The sequence below is a fragment of the Larus michahellis genome, chromosome 10 (assembly GCF_964199755.1).
Source record: "Larus michahellis chromosome 10, bLarMic1.1, whole genome shotgun sequence".
Taxonomy (NCBI): domain Eukaryota; kingdom Metazoa; phylum Chordata; class Aves; order Charadriiformes; family Laridae; genus Larus; species Larus michahellis.
In genome coordinates, this window is record NC_133905.1 from 13,754,740 (window position 1) to 13,773,852 (window position 19,113).

Sequence of the window (19,113 nt, forward strand, 5' to 3'; positions counted from 1 at the left end):
GATCTCACTGCATGCTGGTGGGTATCTCACTGCAGACATCTGTGGAGGGCAAGACATGCAAGCCCCCCTCTCCCTCCCTCTGCTGTTCTCCAGACTTTGGTATTTGACCTTAGTTCAGTTCTTCTCCGGAGCTCCAAGATACACCAGGCTCTGGGTTGGAAGGGTGTGGTGTAAGAGCTGGGACACATGGGGAAAATGTTCACATGCTAGGAAGTGTTTTCAAAGCTATTGGAGCATTTGGTTTGGATTTATAAATTGCTAAGAAAAGAGTTACACGGTTATCATTTGAAAATAACAACTTCTCTCATAACAAAATAGCATGTTATGTGAGCCTGCAATAATTCTGCATCTTTGTGACTACCAGCAGGGAAAAAATAGTCAGAAAATTACCATTCTACTTGAAATTCACTATCTCTGAATATCCTAAAGATCTCATTTATGGATGCATTTAGTTCCTCCAGATTGCCCAGTGTTTATGCACTTTCCATGGGACCCATTCATGTTTCAAATTTGTGAAGCTTACGTATGTCATTGTGGGGTGCAAAAACCTCATTCAGAGAGAATTGAGACCTCAGTTTCTAATAATCCTTCTGGCACCATTTTTACCTTTATTGAGGAAATAATAAAAATTCAGCCATTCGGACTACCAAAGTGTCCTCTTTTTGCAGCATGCAGTTGTAGTTTTAATCAGTACATGCCTTAACAACTCTAGGAGGAATTCTTTATTTCTCTTGGCACAGCGTGGTGTACTTTCCCCTTCCACTTGAAATAACATTTCTCGCTATTAGCAGGCTGAAGTTTGAAAAGTTTAATTATACAAGGAAAAAGAAAGGGTCATAAACCACAAGGCAAAAAAACCTCAACTCTTGCAGATTCATGTCGAAGGTTACTTTAAACGGATGAGGTTGGCCGTGATGTTCTGAGTGCTTACACCAAAGAACAGGTGGCTGTTCTCTTCCGCCATGTAACTGCCTAATTTGACACTGATTAAGGGTTAAATTATCTTTTGGAGGTCTGACTTTTAGGTCAGGTGCATGTAAGCAAAACTGTCCCATCAGCTGAACTGCGTCTCAAAATCCTGGAAGTCGTTATAGCGGGGCTAAAATCAAGGCTTGATTCAAGATTACCGACCATGCGCAGGCTGGAACACCACCGCCGCTTCGCGTAATCCCCAATCAGCAAAACACAGACGCAGACGGAGTAATAAAACCTATGCTCAACACAGGCACTAACACAAGAAGAAATAAACATCATTACAAGGTCAATGTAGCTAAATTGGTATCCTCACTGTATTATAAGAAAGTAATGAGAAACACCTTCAGCCTCAAAGAGAAGTCAATAGAAAATCAACAAACGGCTACCGCCGACTTCCTTTTTCTAGCAGGAACCGGGGACAACAGGCAGACGCTCTGGAGTAACGTGAATACACACACAGAGGCACGCACAACCTTTAAGAAAAGGACAATCCGCGTTCCAGCAAGCTGCAAAACCACCCACTGCTGTTATTTTATGAATAGATGGTAGATTTGCTTTCTGCATGTTGGTGAAATAATGAAAAAATCCCGGGATTTTGAAGGCATAAAATTGCAGACAATTTATGTTTATAGCTGTAGACGGCCACACAAGTGAAACTAAATTGAGTGCCGGATGGAGCTAAGAGGAGAGGGAATCCGAAATGCAAGTGAAAGATAAGGCTGGAGAAATTTCTCTCTCCAAAGCTAATCAGAACTAAGTATCCTATTGCCGGCAGCGTGGAGAATGTTTCAGATAACAGATAGTGATGGAAATTATGTAGGATAATTATGTCGGACACAACAGCAAAGTGGGTGTGTGCTGCCTGAGAAAATTGTCACCTCCGTCCTCCCTTTGTCACTCCCGAGTGGGGTACCCGCTGCCACCGGTAATGCCGAATGTCACCGTTTTGGGGGGAGAAAAAGCTCAGTGATTAACTGTGGGTAATACCCAACATCTAGCAAAGTATCCAAAACATAATAGCTCTAATTTGCAATTGTAAATCTCCTGTTATCAATTAATTTACATTGTACAAGTAACCATCTGATTATCTTTGTGCGTTGCTGTATTTACACTGCAATTTAATTGTAAGTAATTAGCATGTAATTGCATGTAGTTATTTATATCTTGTAAAGAAAGCGATGCATTTATATGTAGTTAAAATAATTGCAGTTGAGAGCAAATCTTTTGACTTTGCTTCCTTTTCAATGTGTCGAACAGTTTCTATGGCCAAAATTGCTGTTGTCTAGACAAAGTCGGGTCTCCTTTGGCTGGGTTAGGTGAGCTTTCCGCAAGCTAAGGCATGCAGAACTGCATTTTGTCTCCTAACACTAACCTGCCCCTCTTCCTTATACAGAAAATTTGTAACTGGGGAGAGATCTGGGTGTCTCACGTAGAAATCCCAGGGCAGCCCGCGAGGAAGCAGTGAGACAGTGACCTCTGTTCTTGGCATGGATGAACGCTTTCTGTGTAGCAGCTCTCACAAAAAATATTACCCTATTAGAGTAATACCTACTAAGGGTATACTTTATGAATGCCATCAAGGGCAATGGTGGCTTTCATGTCCAGTACTAGTAATGGTAATTTTATTCCCCTTGGTGCTCTCAGTCTTCCGTCACCCCACTCAGAGTCACTCTGATGCCAGACTTTACAGTCACAGCCCGTTTCTTGCCATCCCATCCTCCAGCACTTGTCCTTTTAAAAGAAATACAGTGTTTTCTGAGCATTACCATAACAGAGGATCTCTGAGATCCAGTTAGGGGCTTTCGTCCCCCCTGACACGTAGCAGGAAGGATACCGCGGGTTTATAACAGCTCTGAGAAAACTCTCTGCTGCGTTACACGTGCTGTGAGCCGTCTGCTGGGAAGGGTTTTGATGGAGAAGGGAGATGCCCCGTGCTGCTGCTTGCTCAAGGCCAGTTCATTAGCATTTGTGTTTCTCTAATCTGAAGAGCTGGGAGAATGTTTGGGATTCACAAAACAGCTTTGAGTGGCACGAAGGACGGTATTATCTCGTGGGATAGTCCGTGTCTCCTCTTGGGCTGGAGCTGCTGGGTGCCTTGGTAATGAAGGGTTTTTTCTTTGCTTTGCTGGTTAGACCCCAGAGTTTAGTAAAGGATTTTATGTCTGCTCAAGGGAGAGCATCTTTTCACTTCCCATTGCTGCTTCTGCATTTAACAAAATAGCTCCCAGCCACGCCACCGTCAGATTCATATTGTCCGGAAATGTTATGCCACAGCAATCATCTCATTGCTGGGACTGAGGGAGACGCTCCGAGAGGTGCCTCTCCTTTTTTGCCTAAGCAACGGTAAAGGGCATCGAAGCCACGTTTCAACTCGGTCTTCTTCCTTATTTAGCGTTTCCCCACCCCAACATTTTCACACAGGTCCAGTGGAAGGAATAACATGTGTTAACGGTGACACACCGTGTAGCTGTTCGGCAGGGCTGCCAGCCAGCCCTTGTCTGCAGAGCAGCTTTGCCCATGGATGTGTCCCCCCGTGCCCAGCTGGGCGCAGCTGGGAGGGTCAAAGCACACCTGAAGTGGGGTGGGAGGAGATGGAGCTCTGCTGGAGCTTATTAGAAAAGGTGGCCGGTAGAGCTCTGTGGCAAGTAGCCAAGCAGGAAGGGTTCCCCAGGACCTGTCCCTGGTGAGTGGCAGAGGGCTCTCAGGGTGGGGGTGGTGCCAAGGGCCCTGCTGCCCTGTGCAGGGAAGACTTATGCTGCCAAAAGGCTTTTGGGAATTGTAGAATATGGTGGGATAAGTCTTCAGCTTGAAGGTAGCATCTATCTTTCTGAGGATTAAGCACAGGATTGGGTAAATTGCTCTGGTCAAAAAGCCGGGTTAGGCTCTGTGTTTATTTACGCCTCTGTTGAGTTCTGTTTCTCAGAACTTTATTTTATTTACCCTGATATCTCCTGTACAGCTCCCTTGGTAAAACTAATGTTATTATGTAGATAATACTTTGGCTTCCAGAAGATGTGAGCACGTACCTGGAGTTAATTACTGACCTGCAGCTTAGTGCCCTGCAGACAAGCCATCTTCATTTATATATAAGAAACTCGAGTCCTGATACAAGAATTAAGAAATGTAAGGTGCTGAGAGGTCTCCAGGTGTGTTGGTAGTAGTGGTTACTACTGTGTCAGTCAGAGAAGCCTTGTAGCTAATGAGACTCCTGTGAAACATCTTGACCTCTGGAAGGTGGTCTCTAATATCCGCTGTTTTTCTCATGGATGCAAATAAGGATTAATAGGATTAATTTGTATTCAGAAACATCTAGGAGCTGGCTCTCACTGACTCATTTGGGTCTACTTTAACAGTATACTTGATACTTATTTGCATGATTGGGTTGCGAGCCATACACAGCAGTGACAGCGGTCAATTAAGGTCTAAAGCTGGTCAAAACTGTAGAGGATATATAGATATACGTTCTGCTCAAACTATAGAAAAGCACTATAAGATGAGTATTTTCCACTGCTGAGCTGTAGTAGCAGTGTATAAAGAGGATTTACTCTATGCAACATAGCTTCACATGTTCTTCACTCAAGCTTTTGCATGGTGCATCGTTTTGCTCCTGGCTCTTCCTTCCATTGCGTTTGCTTGTTCCTTCCTTCTCTTCTATTACATATATTTATATTTCCACGCATTTTGGTAAGTATATGAAAGGAATACTGAATAGCCAGGACTTGTTGCCCAAAAGAACCCCCTGACAGCCCTTGCTCCTACTTTTGAGATAGCCCAACACTAACTGTAAGCTGCTTAGCCTTTGAGGATTAAGTGATATCCTTAATATTGTACCGATATCATAAAGTTCACGTTATTGGTGTTCATATACAAATGTGTAAATATGGCTTCTGTAGGGGGGGAAAGTCGTTTTGTTCATTAAAATACGCATAAAATGTCTACAAAGCGAGGTGAAACTCAGGCAGTCCTGTGGTGTATAATTGCATAGATGTGGCTTAGTCCCTGCGCAGCTTTACCCCATGGAAATACTAGTTAAGGCATAGGTTTCAGTGTATTAGTGAGTTTATGACCTGTATAAAAATGTCAAGTCAAACAGCTGCCTACTGAATTATTCAGCGTATTGATAGAATAATGACTTTGAAGATGGAGATATTGGACTTAACTCTTTCAAGAGGAGTGGGGAGGGGAAATGAAGCAGCTGCCCTTGATTCCAGCTGGATGATAGCAAGATCCCTCATGTTCCATGGCACCTTTGAGCAGTAGATTCAGGTAGAATTAAAAGTCAGAGATAGGATTGATTTTGACACTGATGTGACTTTTAAATTAAGTGCATTTTTAGTAGAACTGGCTAGAAAACCAGAAACCCAGGAAAATGAGATTACTTGCTGAATACTTAAGCTTTCTATTTTTATTTTTTTTTTTAAGGGAAAAGCAGAACTTATTCTTTCAGGAAAAACAAATACACTTGATGAGAACTTCTATATAAAGTCTGTACTCCTTAAAACATCTGTAGAAAAATTTTAAGAAATTTTGATCTGTAGAAAAAATTGATCTGTAGAAAATTCTGTCTTGCTTTAATGTCTCTCAAACGCTTGCTAGCCAACTTTGTTGCAGTAACAACAGGCTTCAGGGAGAAAGACAGAGTCTGATTTACTTAGATGTAGCAAAACTGTTTTGTTACTTGTTTCTTTACCTCTAAGCTGCACTTGACCCATGGCTTTAATTAAATGCAGTATAGAAAGATAACTGTAATTCATGCACAAAGGAACAAAACTGCAGTTTTGTTGAAACTTTAATATCTGAAAGCTTCAAGTGTGTGAGTGCTTGTGTTGATAGAGCTAAATTTCTCAGCGTGTTTCATGTGGGGTGTGTATATATAAAGATACGGTATATTTATACTTTCTTGTGAGATGTACAAAATATATTTACAGAATATATTTACAAAATATATCTTAGAGCCCTCATTATTTTTATGAAGAAGCATACTTACTTAAATGCGTATGTAGATAATTTTACACTTTGTGTGTATACCTTGAGCATTAACTTTTTATATTAGATGCTATGAATATCTCTTCTTATTTTCACATTTTTCTGTGTTATGAGAAAGTTGGTACTCTCCTTTTGGCTTTCAAAACATATTTTCCCATCACCAATCGTGGCCCGGCAGCCACAACAAATCTGTTTTACTAATAAGAAATGTTTGGTGGAACAATGTAATTAACCAACTGGTTATTTTGCTGTGGAGGCTGCGGTTAAGGAAGTGGAGGTGCTGGGAGAGGATCAAATCCTGCTCCAAACTGTTCAGGCTTCCCAAGCATGTGCTGCCAGGAGCCAGGCTGGCTGGGTGGCATCCAGGAGCTCTTGTGAGCTCTCCTGGGATGCTCTTGTGGCTCCTCCCGTGCTGCCTCCTGCACCACTGCCCTGCCGGGGTGCAGGATGCAAGACGGAAGAAGGCACTGCAGCTTAAAAGGTTTTGAGCTGCGTATTGATGGAATGGGAAATACTTGTGCAGTTTTAGGAAATAACCACCAGAAGCTTCTGGTTTGTGTCTCTCTTGAGCTCTGCTCATCCATCTCGGTGTCTTGGCCAAGTGTGAACGTTGGCACTTGCGGTTAACGCCAGCCACACAGTGGTGTTGTTTCCACTCATCTATAGGGGGTCAAAGCTTCCTCCTATTTTTTAGTGAGAAAGAAGTTACAAGTTTGTACTTCCCTCGTCCCCAGCATAAGTATTTTTGAAGTTCGGTTGTTGGCGTTTAGAACCAAACATCCTTTTCTTTTTACAGTTTCTTTTTTTTTTTTTTTGAGATCCTGGATGCTTTGCCCTTATCGACAGCGCTGTAACATAACTCCCCTGCAGCCAGCTCAGATCCCCCGCATATTGGTGGGATCAAAACACAATCTAGTGACGTTTTACTGTGCTCAGGATCAGGTTTGCTCTTCTAGGTGTTCTGCCTACACAGTTGAAAATAATGGTGTGGTTGGCTGAGTCTTTTATCCTGGTTCATGGGATTCGCGGTTGCCAAGTCCCAGTTTTGACCTTCACGAACAGGATTTTGTCTGCTCTTGTGGGGTTATTTGTGATCCTTGAGCAGGTCCGTCTGTGCCTTCCAGCCCTGCTCCTTTTCTTTGATCTCCCTCCTCTACCCCGTGGGCTGCATCAGCTTAAGAGACCGTCACCCCATCAAAATGAAGCTGCTGGGAGTATTAGCCTTTGAAAAGCATGTCACTGTTAATGTGCTCTTTTTAGTGAAGTATGGCCTTAGCTCTTGCTTGAGTTTTAGTGTCAGGTGCCTAAGGATCAAGGCAGGAATACCTGTTACGAAGAACAGAGAACTGAGGAGCTAAGAATTGAAAAATACTGGGCTTTATATTCACTGTCGATTAAAGCCGTACTGTTTCCAAAATGATCAAAGAACTTTTCAGCCTTCTTTCCATCTGCGCCAGCTTTAGTACCCATGGAAGAAGGATATTGCGCTTGGCTGATGCGACGTGGATCGCTGGCTGTGTAAACAAACCTGGCCTGACTTCTTACGATTCGGTATTAGGAAGAAATTCTTCACTCTGAGGGCAGTGAGCCCCTGGCCCAGGTTGCCCAGAGAAGCTGTGGCTGCCCCATCCCTGGAGGTGTTCAAGGCCAGGTTGGACGGGGCTTGGAGCAACCTGGTCTGGTGGGAGGTGTCCCTGCCCAGGGCAGGGGGGTTGGAACGAGATGATCTTTAAGGTCCCTTTTAACCCAAACCATTCTATGATTCTATTACGCAAATTATCTGCATGTAAAAACAGAGCCTGAAGGCATGACAATGTTAAACTAGGTCAACAATAACACCACCTTAGTGCTGACATCCTAATTCTTATAGCTGAACTCATTAATACTTTTAGGTTACCCGGGGTGCAGGTGTAAGGAGCAAGAGCTGCATGGGGTTTTTTTCCTGCATCCTGTACATCTATTAATGTAGTCAAACTAATCGTGTGATTAAGATGAATAGGACTTAACAATGGAGAGGACATCATGGCAAAATTGATAAATCTTAAATAGGGGGGAAATTGTTGAACTGATAATGTTTGCAGCACTAGAATACGGTGAATGGAAGGAGAGTAATTTATACATATGTTTAAAAAAAGGAAGGGATTTTGGCAAATCCTATGCTTATTATATTTCCTTTTCTTTTTTTCCCCTCTTAATTTCCCTGAAAATAATAACACTTATTCATGAAGCTGCTGCAATAATTGAACTACTGGAAGGGGAGGAGGGGAAAAAAGCTACCCATATAAATTACTACTTGAGACCTGTTCTGTTTTGACAGATGTCAAGGCTGGGTAGCTCAGCTCGTTCTGCCGTTTGTATGAAAAGGGCTTGGTATCACTAGGACGCAGACTAATAGCTTTCTGTGCTTCTGAATGTGGATAGATTACATGGCAACCAATTCTTTCTTTTTTTTTTTTTCCTCCCTAGTCATAACCTAGTGACTCTGAGAGAATAAATTGATAAAATATTCCCTAGTTCTTTTGCAGGGCGTTGCTGCTGGAGTGGGATGTTAAAGGGGAAGAGGTAGCCTGCCCACTGGATGAAAAATACTCGTGGTCTGTTAGGATTTCTGTTTAGATTTAGGAAAACCAGTTAACAAAATTGGTTGAAATCTGAAGGAAGCAATTTGCTGCTGTACACTAAGCTGCTCTGATTTTTACAGTTAGTATTATGCGTGCTGGTTGTAGGTGATACACGGATGTGGCCTTCACTTAATCTCTTGCTTCAAAGTATTTTAGTCTTGCTGTTCAGGACTTGCCAATTTTTATACCTTTTTTTAAAAAAAAGAAAAGGTATGTAACTTGTGCATTAAATAGATGGCACTAAACTAAATAAATGGATTTTTCTGGACTTTTGTCTTTGTGCACTGCTTTCAGTTGTCATGGATGGGGGACGGACTCATCTCTGCCCTCATGCCATGTGCTCCTTTGGTTTATTTCAGATATGAAGTTTTTGGTCTGTTACTTCTACCAGACTTTCTGGTTTCGTTCCTGCTCTTAGGTGTTTAGCTTTTACTTGCCTTTATTAGCTGTCTGCTGCTACAAAATACTGAGATTTTTGGATGTATCAATGAGCTTCATCAATAAACTAGTAGTTTAGAAGGAATTGATCTTGGAAAACTAAAGACTGCATTTAGTTATCAGTTCTTTGTTATTCTTGGGTCTCTTATGAAACCTTTGGAAGAAACCTCTGACTGAGATATAATTTCATAACATGGGTTTATGATCAGTGATGGAATTGCCCTGAACGAGAAATCCTGAATGCTCTTTCCAGGGAAGTGAGATTTATCGTACCCCAGTTGCTAATGACATTCTTCTGCGCTTGCGAAGTTTTCGTGTGGCTTTTGCTGTTGCCGTGTATGCTATCAATTTTATTACACTTAACTTGCTTTCCTTGCTGTGCACTGCTTAGAGCAGACGTAGGAAGATTAAAATAATAAATAAATTTAACCGTTCTTTGCTGCATATTAAGACTGGAGACTATTGGGAGTTCATGTATCAGTTTCCTATTCTCCAAATACTGTATGTAAACACCTTTCTTAGCTGGCTGTTAAGGTCAAGGTGGCTTTTGTGGGTATTGCCACTAGCTTTCCCTGGTGGCATCCAGGACTTGCTAAATTGATTGTCTTACAGAACTGTTGCATAATCAATCTTTTTAGTTACAATTCAGCATTTTTAACAACAAGAGGTTTTTCTCAAGGCAGTAGAAGTAGAGGCACCTCCTTGGATATCCACTGGCTTTCCACTGAGTGCTGCTCTTCAAGTAAGACGCTCTCCTAGCTTCGTCCTGGGCTGCGAGTGAGCCTCCAAGAGCAGGAGCAGCATGTTCGTGTGCCTCTGCTGATTTACAGAGCATTAATACATGGAAATACAACATTGCGTGGGCTATTCAAACTTCAGGTCCACCTCTTTGTTCCCCAAGACTACAGAGAGAATGGGTTTAAAAAAAATTAAAAAAAAAAAAAATGCTACTTGTTTTGTTGGGGCACCCTTGAGATGAGCTCACCCTGGCTGTATGCTTCCCACACCAAACACCCCACTGTTTGTGTTTGTGGTGGCAACCTGCAAAGCCGATGAGGACTTCCTTAGTCCAATGTTGCAGGCTTGATATTTTTTAATTTTTTTTTGCGTGGTGTCAGTGTCGTGTCTTCTGTTCATCTAACCTTGACCTATGTTGGCTGAATACAGCAATATAGTTAAATATCTTATTCGTACTGTTGCTTTTTTATATAAAAGAATGGGGGTAAGCACCAGGTGTCTGTTTGGTGGTTGGCGTGGGACGTGTTTAACTTCAAAGCCCTCTGCAGATTTTGTGCATCTCTGCACTGTCTGACCCAGTTATGTAACTTAGCCATTTTTTTGTTTTTTTTTTTTAACGAAACCAACTTAGAAAGCAAAAGATCTTGTTTTTTGGAGAACATGGTGTTGGGGAGGGAGTATGTGGGCGATCTGAAATGTCTTCTGGTTTGCAAGGACAAGGAACAAATTAAAAAGAAGAAAAACAAACAATTTAACAGTGATGGAGCTGTAGCTCTAGCAAGGATAGACTGTGGGTGTACATCCATTTTATCTTGTTGCAGAAGATTATTCCTCGACCCAGAAGGTCATAAAAATCTCACTGCTGAGTATTAGAAGATAATCTTGCTAAAAGTTCAAAATCTTTACTAGCAGTAAATATTTAAGGCCTTCATTTACAGCAATCAGGGGACTATGTGAATACATAGCTTAGCTTGCAAATAAGCACTACGTTGTCACCTCAAATAAAAACTGAATGGTAAAACATGTGAAATTAACCATCAAGGTTGCTAATTATTACAAGCTGTGTAGACACTAATTACTCAGTACCTGATTTATTTTTTTTTATCACTGACCTTTCTTGGTTGGTATTTTGTAATTGGTTACAAGTGATTAGAGATATTTCTGATCACTTATAATTTTCGGTCCTGGCACTTCAATCCCAGTCAGAAAAGATTTAATACAACAGAGTGATAGGAACAAGAAGCGAAGGGGAACTAATGGTCCCCTCCCTTCCCTGGTAGGTATAGCCTGTTAACTTCTGCTCGCTCTTTCATGCAAAGAATCACTGGGATGTGACATTGAGCAATATCCTTTGCGCTGTGTCCTTCAGCCGAGGCAGGCTTGTGGCCAAGTAGAGACTTGAAAAGAAAGTGCAGAAGTATTAGAAGATCCCATCTGTTTTTGTAAAGCTGCGCTGGACCCTTTGCAGAGTCACCAGCAAGCTGAGTGGGCTGGGGATGGTTTGGAGAGCCGAGGCAACCTCTGCTCCCTGGGGAGGAGGAGTGAAACTCGGGTCTTGTACAGCATTAGAGCTGCTACATGGGCCCTTGACATCTCATTAAAAATTAAGACGACTATAAACCTGCAGCTTACAGTGAGGGTGAATAAAATGTGGTTTTCTTAGGGAGGAGCTGGTACAGCCTGTCCCCTTCTGTTGCTTGGAAAACAAGCTGTAGAGGGACTGTGAAGATGATGTTATACCGTGGTAATGAAAACACACGTGCAAAAAAACCTGACTGTACCTGAGGTGAATTTTTCCTTTGTGTCATCAAAGCCTGACATGTTCAGTTAAAAAAACCTTTGGTAAGTGGCCGGGTTGATGCACTATATGCAAATGAGCAAAGGATCTCTTAATCAGCAGTTTGGAGATACTAGAGTATCACTCGGACAATGCAAAAAACAATTTAAGGCATTTCATTACTTTGCATTTAAAATAGAAAGGCGATGAATGCATCATCCTCTGTGAATGCAGTCTCTTGTCATTATTCTGGGCTTTTGACTGACACATGGACTCTCCACCTGTATCTCTATGGGAAAATAGCTTTGAAATCTCTCTCAGAGAGGTGCCTCTTCTCCACGTACAGTCAGTAAGCGGTTGTTCTGCGCCTATTCTGACAGAGCAGGGAAGCTCATTTTAAGTAATAGAAGACAATTTTAAGTGTTATGTATCGTACAAGTTCAATTTATGAGCCAGCTGGTGAATCACTTTGAGATTTCTTTGACAATGTCTCCAAAGAATTCTGGTGTGTAAAGATTATTTTATTATCAATACGCAGTCATGCAGGTCAACGTTCTTTTCATTTATGAAGCAAATGACATCAAACAAATGGCATTGTAAAGCCTAAAAATCCAATATAAATGTGTAATGCTCGTCCCCACTTGATGAGACCAAGGTATTTTGCTACCTCAAAATAACACTTTGAAATATTTAATTTTCACCTTTTTTGGTTATAATAAACCACATGGGATCTCTGTTTTGACAGCATTTTACTTTGAAGTTAAACCTATCAAACCCTGGGAGAGCTATGATGGTGATTAGGCTTTTTGAGCTTTTCCTCCATGAGATAGATTACACTTGCAAAACGCTTTTGGCTGACTCGCTAAACCGTGTTTAAATGCGCAGGAAATGCTTCTGTGACAAATGCATACCGGATTTATATTTCGGCTCCAGAAAGCTGTGTCTTTCCCGTTTAGCTCCCGTGATCAATCTATTGTGTTAATAACAATGTTTGGATTTGTGAGCAGGAGGCAAGCCAAGGATTGGGATGTTGCTGAGGAAGGGCTGCAGCTGGTAGACAATGTGGAGTAAGGTGTGGGTTCCTCAGCAGGGAAATGGCGTGGCTGATCCTTGATACCATCTTTGCCAGACTGCCTGCTGTTCTTCTGTTGATATAGGTAGTAAAACCAGGGGATACGTCAGAGTTAGCATCCTCTGGCTTTGTTTTTGATGGGCATGGACTTTGCTCCAGGAGCAGGAATAGGGACGGCAGTAGGAGCAGCGGCAAGGAACAGCCTTCCTCGTGAAGGCTGGTAGGACTGCTGGAAACGAAAACCAGCAAGAGCAGGTTCAGATGCACTTGATTATTTGATAACCTAGCCCTAGAAGGTGAAAGGTTTGAAGGATATCAAGTTTGTATTAGAAAAAAGAAGCAGGAAAAGCTCTTAAACGGTACATTGGGGGTTTCAGATAAAGACAAATCTGCAGTCTGAGGGGTTCTGGAGTGCCTAATTTGAGGCTGGAGTGAAGCAGAGAGATGCAAAGTCTCGTAGTTTCCTTATTTAAGCTTTCTTAAAACCAAGGAATTTGGAAGATAGGACAAGGGTAGTTTATGGTTTGGTAGGCAATACAAAACAGTGCCAGAGTAGGCTAGTTTGATAAGCCTAAGCCCAGAATAGAGCTAGGGATAGTAAAAAGATGAAAAAACATCAGCAAATGAGTTGTTGCGTGTTCAAAGTGACCAAGGGAAAATTTTGCTTTGGGGGTTCAGAGCCTGATGCTTCAGCAATGTTCCTGCCATCGACGAGGGTTGATTTTCCTCCAGTGGAGAAGTACCATCACCCTTACTCTGCAGTCGTATCTCGCCTAAGTACTCTGAGGAAAGATGCACTAGGAATGTCAGTATTTGCATATTATGCTAATAAACTTCCAGGTGGGAAATGTACCTCGGCTTTCTGAGGGATAGCTTCTTTCGGCTCAGTCTGCATTAGTGTGTCAATATAAACTTGGAGCGTAATGTACGGTTTCTGCTGGCAGCAGATGAGATCAACTCTTCTTCAGGCTCTCATCAGTACTCCCAGTTGCCAGCTCCCAAAGAACTGCCTCCACCTGAAAAGCAGAATTTTTTGGTGCAATTATAGAGTATTTCTGTGAAATGAAGTGGTGCCTCTCTTTTTATTTTCTATCCATAAGTGATTTTTTTTTTCTCCTTGAAGTATGTGCTGTTCCTTTACATGAAATGAGAATTGCACAAAACTGAATTTCTTTTTAGCTTTCTTGGAAGTTATAGCTTCCAGAACAATTGGAGTGGCAACTGGGGAGCCACATTAAAAGAGTGTTGTTGCCTTTTCCTTTGGAGATGACTTCATATCTCTGTTCTGAAGTTTTTTCAAAGCCTTCTGTTGACAAGGGATGCAGCAAATACTGAAGCTGCTAAATTCCGTTCTTAGTGTGCTGTCTTCCAGAGCGTCACCTCGGGGAGAGAGCACTGTCTGTTTCCCTCAGTACCTGTTCCAGTCTGTTCGTCACTCGGGATGGAGGTGTGTGTTTGAATTGATTGGAAGCTGTGGCCAAACCCTCCAGGCTATGGGAGGATTTTTATTATTTAGCAAAATCGCTTGAGCGCTGCTGAATTTTTGGAGGTAATATAATTGAAATGCTTTAGGTTTTCAAGCCTGGAAGTCCAGGTTCAGTGCTGCTTGTGAGGATAAGGTACGATTACTTTAATCACCATCTCAAACACGTGACTATGAAGAGCAACGTTCAGCCTTTTGCAATGAAATACCGTACTGAAAGTAAAACATTCCGAATTCTGAAAATATTCTATTCCCTGGTTTAAGTCAGTATCTCTCTGCCAATGCAAAGTGTTTTACGGAATTGTGCCCAAAAGTCTTTCTGTTGTTGGAAGCTGAAATTTCTGAAGGACTTGAGTAGGTACGTGCTGCTGATCTGTGAAGTAGACAGAAGTCATAGTGTAGAGGTTTTTCGAACCAGTGACCTATTCCTTCCACCCCCAAATTACTCAGTATCCAAAGCACTCAATGGCCGTGTGGGAGATCAGATGTCCCACTTGAGTGAATATCTAACCAACGTGAGCAGCTCCAACAGAAGAAAGCGGTAATAGGCTTAGCAGTAAGTGCATTTTCTGGGATTGTGGGGGAAGAGAAAAATGAAGATATGATCCGGAGTCTCACACATGAGTGCCAAAAGCCCCACCCTAGCTCAATTATGCACACAAGCATGACAGGGATTTAAAAAAAATAAAAGCCAACGCAAACCAAATGGAATTCTGAAGGTTGTGTGACAGGTGTTTTGTAAGAAACCTCTCTTCTGCTTTGGCTCTCTGCCCTGTATGCCCACATAAGTTCAGGGATCCTTTAGAGATGGATAGGCAAGTATAGAGAAGATCAGAATTTTCAAAGTAAAAAGCTGGAGGTTTTTTCTTCTTTGTTTTCAGCAGCAAGGGATGGATTCGTAGGTGTCTAAAAATATGTAGCAATGTTGGTGTTGGAGCATTTCTTAACTTGTGCAAGTTGTTCTCCTAAACTTTCTATGACTGAAGTGATAAGTTGAACAGTTACAGTAAATAGAGTAATATTTTGATTGGTATGAAACCCTTCATTTCTTCTTGATGTCTAATTAGCGTAGCTCTGAATGTCAAATATTTATCTGCTCTACCCAGCGTTGTGCTCGCTTCAGTGGGGCTCCATCTGGCTCTGCCTGCCTTGAAGCCTGCTCCTCGAGGAGCCAGCTTGCCCGTGCTCAGCGCTGGTGCTGGATCCCACCCGTGGCCCATCAGGTCTCTTGGACTGGAAGGGAGCTCTTCCCTCCAGCAGAGCTGGGTGCCAAGGAGTGCTGTGCAAAACCACAGATAAGCCAGTCTGTGACTTCTCTCGCTCTGTGAGCCCAACTCTGGAGCCCAGGCTGAGAAACGTCACCCCGAGTCATTACTAAAAGCTGCTTTGAGTGGTACGTATTTGTTAAATGAAGCCATAATATGCCGGTAGACTACCAGCAATGTAATTCCTTTGCACAAAGTCTCCCACAACAAAACTGGTGGGAGCACGTGGTGTAGAAGCCTTTTGTATTCTCAGGGACTTCAGTAGCAACTGTATTACAGACTTGAACAGAAGTAGGGGGTGTCTTCTGGTTGTGATTTCCTCATCTTGAGTTATAATACAGTCTACAACCCTTCAGTTAGAAAATGGATGACCAACACTTATCTTTAGGCCAAAATGTCAGTCTGTTTTTGTGCCTGTCCTAGCTGGAATGTGTTGATAGTGGGGGAAAAAAAAAAAGTTTATATTTCTTAGTATGTTTGCTCCGTTATGGTGCTTCTCCAGTTCTAATTTGAGAAATGTATCTTCTGCATCTGCCGTATGTATTGTGTCCCATAGGCAGCTACTGAACATGTGAAGCTATGTGATGAAAAACATGTATTGAACAGGTTTCCCATTGTTTTTTCTACTTTTCAAAATGTGATTAGTTTGGATGATCTAATGGTTGTACTGGAACTCCTTAGGAAAAGGCTGTGTTTTGGCCCTTTCTTTGGAGTTTAGGTTGGTTTGCTCTCAACTGAGACTTGCCCTGAGTTAGCAGTGATGGAGGGGGAAGCTGGGCGTTTATGCCAGCTTTGGAAAACCAAGAGCATTTGAGCAGTGGGCGAAGATGGGGATTTGCTGTGAGAGGCTTTAGCAGCTGAAAGTGTTTATCAGCCCTTAGTAAAGTCATTAGAGTTGAAAATAAGGTTCAAGTAGTCCCATGGGGAATGGCAGAACTTGTGTGATGTGCAGAGTCTGCAGTGAGCCATGGGCCGGTGCACTGTGGCGGGTGCCCTCGGAGGGGGAGACCTCAGTGGAGTAGGGGGAAGCTGTGAACCAAGCCGTGGAAAAATTCTGTAGAGCATCTGACCCGTCTACTGCTTTTTACCTTGTGGTATTTTGAAAATAGCAGACTAAAAATAATCAAAGACAGCCTTTTTTGTCTGCAAAATAAGTTATCACGGATGAGAATTAATGACTTAAAATATCAGTATAACTGACTTTCCATATGAATTTCTACTTTCAGGTATTGGAAATTTGACTGAAGTCTACGTATCATGCACTGGAGAAGGTAACAATTTTTTTATACTAATTTTGATTTGTTGGTGATATTAATTTCTCTTCTAACGTCATTGCATTGAATGTCAAAGCTTTCTTTGCATTGTGTTTGCCTTACACAATGTTTCTCAGCACATCGACAGTGGGGTTTGTTTACCTTTTTTAAAAGAATGTCAGAAGTCTGCATTTAAGCTCTTAGGGTGTATATATTGTGTTTAGGCAATTCTATGTGGAACAGCTTGCCTTCGGAAAACTGTTCTTGTAAATGTACCATTGTTTAAAAAAAAATGTATTTAACTTCAGGAGTGTTTTACAAAATGGTATCTTGTTATCAACAGTGTTTTTTGTGGTTTGGCTCTTATTTTTCATGTCATAAAGTTTTCAAAATTGGCATTTAATTAATCATTGATCGACTCTATAGTTGAATTAGACAAACAAGCCTGTGGCACTTCGAAACTGAAATTTTCTTAATGGCATCTCAGCTTGACTGTCCAAAGGAATCAGTATTTTCAGTTGAGAGGTGGGCTTTGTCCTGTATATCCTGAAATTATCTTGTGCTTTTTTCCTGGAACAACATCATGTATGAAACATAGATTTAAGTGTGAAATATTTTGCTCTTTGGCATGACCAGCTCTGGTTGAGTCAAGAAGAGAAGGCTGTGCCTTCCGCATCTCTGCTGTGTTGCTTTTGCCCTGTCCCAAAACTGCCCCAACCAAGTTTGGCTTCCTGTAGCCAATCTCCACAGATAAATTTCCTATCACAGATCAACGTGCTTTTAAGTATGAATTATGCTAGGTAATCCCTGAAGGAGAACAAAACCTTTTCAGAAAAAAAAAAAAAAAGTCTTCCTTCTTAGTTTTAGACATTATTGCCCTGTCTGTTCAGAGAGGTTACAGATGTCTTCTGATCAAAATATTTAATTTCTTAATCCTTCATTTCCTTTTGGAGTAATTCAGAATCTTCTCCTCAGTGGTGTTTATAATGAAAACTGAATTACTGCTGTAGATCAAGTAAACTATTCTTATTCAGCTTGGACCTTCTTAAATTTGCAAAGCTATCTTTGTGTGAGGTTTTCAAAGACAGTATGATAAATTTTGTGATATATCACTTTCTAGTGGTCTGAAAGGAAAAGCTTATTTCTTAATATAAAAGATAACTTTGAATAATGGACTCCTTATCCCTTTGGACAGTACTCCTAAATTAGCTTCAAAGCCGTTTCTCAGGTGAAATCTCGTTTTCAGGTTCCCCGTAGTAAAAAGGAGATACTGATACCCATTTCATTTGGAAAGTGTTTTCAATCTGCTGATGAAAAGTACTTCTGAAGAGTTAGGCAACCTTGATTAATTGAGCCTGAATAAGAAGTGCAGGATCAAATCTCGGGATATTATTTTTAGGCTAGAGACTTGTGTTCTGCATTCCAAATCCTTAAATGCCAGTTTGATAGCAAGTGTGAACGACTGGAGTAGACAGCTATATGCATATAGTAATGGCTCGCAAATGCTGACACCACTATAGACAGAAGAATGGAAATTGCTTTCTGTTTACAGAACAACGTAAGTAACTATTTGGTAAACACTTCTCATTAGCAAGAATGTGATCGGAATTTGTGTTAAATGCCTCAGTTCTGTGATATAACCAGTGTGGCATTTGGAGTGAAGTGGTATTTAAAAAAAAGCTAAGTGTGGATAAGCACTTAGCAAATAAAAGTGCTTAAAAGTTCACGGATGCGATGTGTAGTGTTTAGGTCTGATAACTGGACCAACAAGCCAGAACTGTGTTCTTGTGGTGTATGGGAAGGGGGGTCAGAATAGCAATCTGGAGGGGAAAAAAAATCCTCCAAACAACCACAAAACAAAAAACAAACAAAAAAACCCTCCAACAATCCAAACACCAAAAAACCCTCTGATGCCCGGAGCAGATAACTTGTACAAAATGTGTGTGTCTAAAATCTGCCCCTTGCTGGTGGGGCTCTTGGTGAGCAGTGTACCTTGAGATCCAGCATTGTGCTTTCAAGGAACGCTATTTTTTTGGGAAGTAAGGGATCACACCTGTTGTTATGCTGGACAAAAGTGCAGTTATGGGGACTGCTAAGTCAGGTTTTACACACATTTCGCCTCTAAGGGAGGGAAGGATTTTCTAAGCCACACTCCTAAGCAGCATGTGGCCCTGGCTAAGCCTTAAGCAAGGCATAGAGGAAGCCAAGTTTGGGGTTTTGCTTCCAGTCTGTTTGGTGAACCAAAACTGGCTGTTGTTTACCTAAGTGACTCAGTAAGTACAGATTTGAAAGGAAACATTTGTGCATTATAATGGTATAATTATAAAATTCTACTTTATTACCTGTCAAGCTAATTAAAACAGCTACAGGCTAACAGTCATCTTAGAAAGCTTGTAGCATCTGTGCATTGTATTCAACAACCAGGCTTACAGTGTAATTTTAATTAGAAGTATTACCAGCAGACACGGTGTACGGTTGCGCTGGAGAAATGTCCTTGCCTGCATA

The 19,113-nt window shown here is 41.6% G+C and overlaps 1 protein-coding gene across 4 annotated transcripts in view; it reads left to right on the forward strand.

Annotated features, from left to right (window-relative positions):
• LOC141749207 (contactin-4) overlaps positions 1 to 19,113 on the forward strand; it is a 347,767-nt gene that overhangs the window by 23,465 nt on the left and 305,189 nt on the right. For 3 of the 4 annotated variants that reach the window (XM_074602291.1, XM_074602290.1, XM_074602293.1), the window contains exon 2: positions 16,582 to 16,626. The gene's annotated coding sequence lies outside the window, so the exon portion shown is untranslated. Of the gene's footprint in view, positions 1 to 16,581; positions 16,627 to 18,073; positions 18,167 to 19,113 lie in introns of those variants that run through there. The other variant, XM_074602292.1, reaches the window with a different exon arrangement.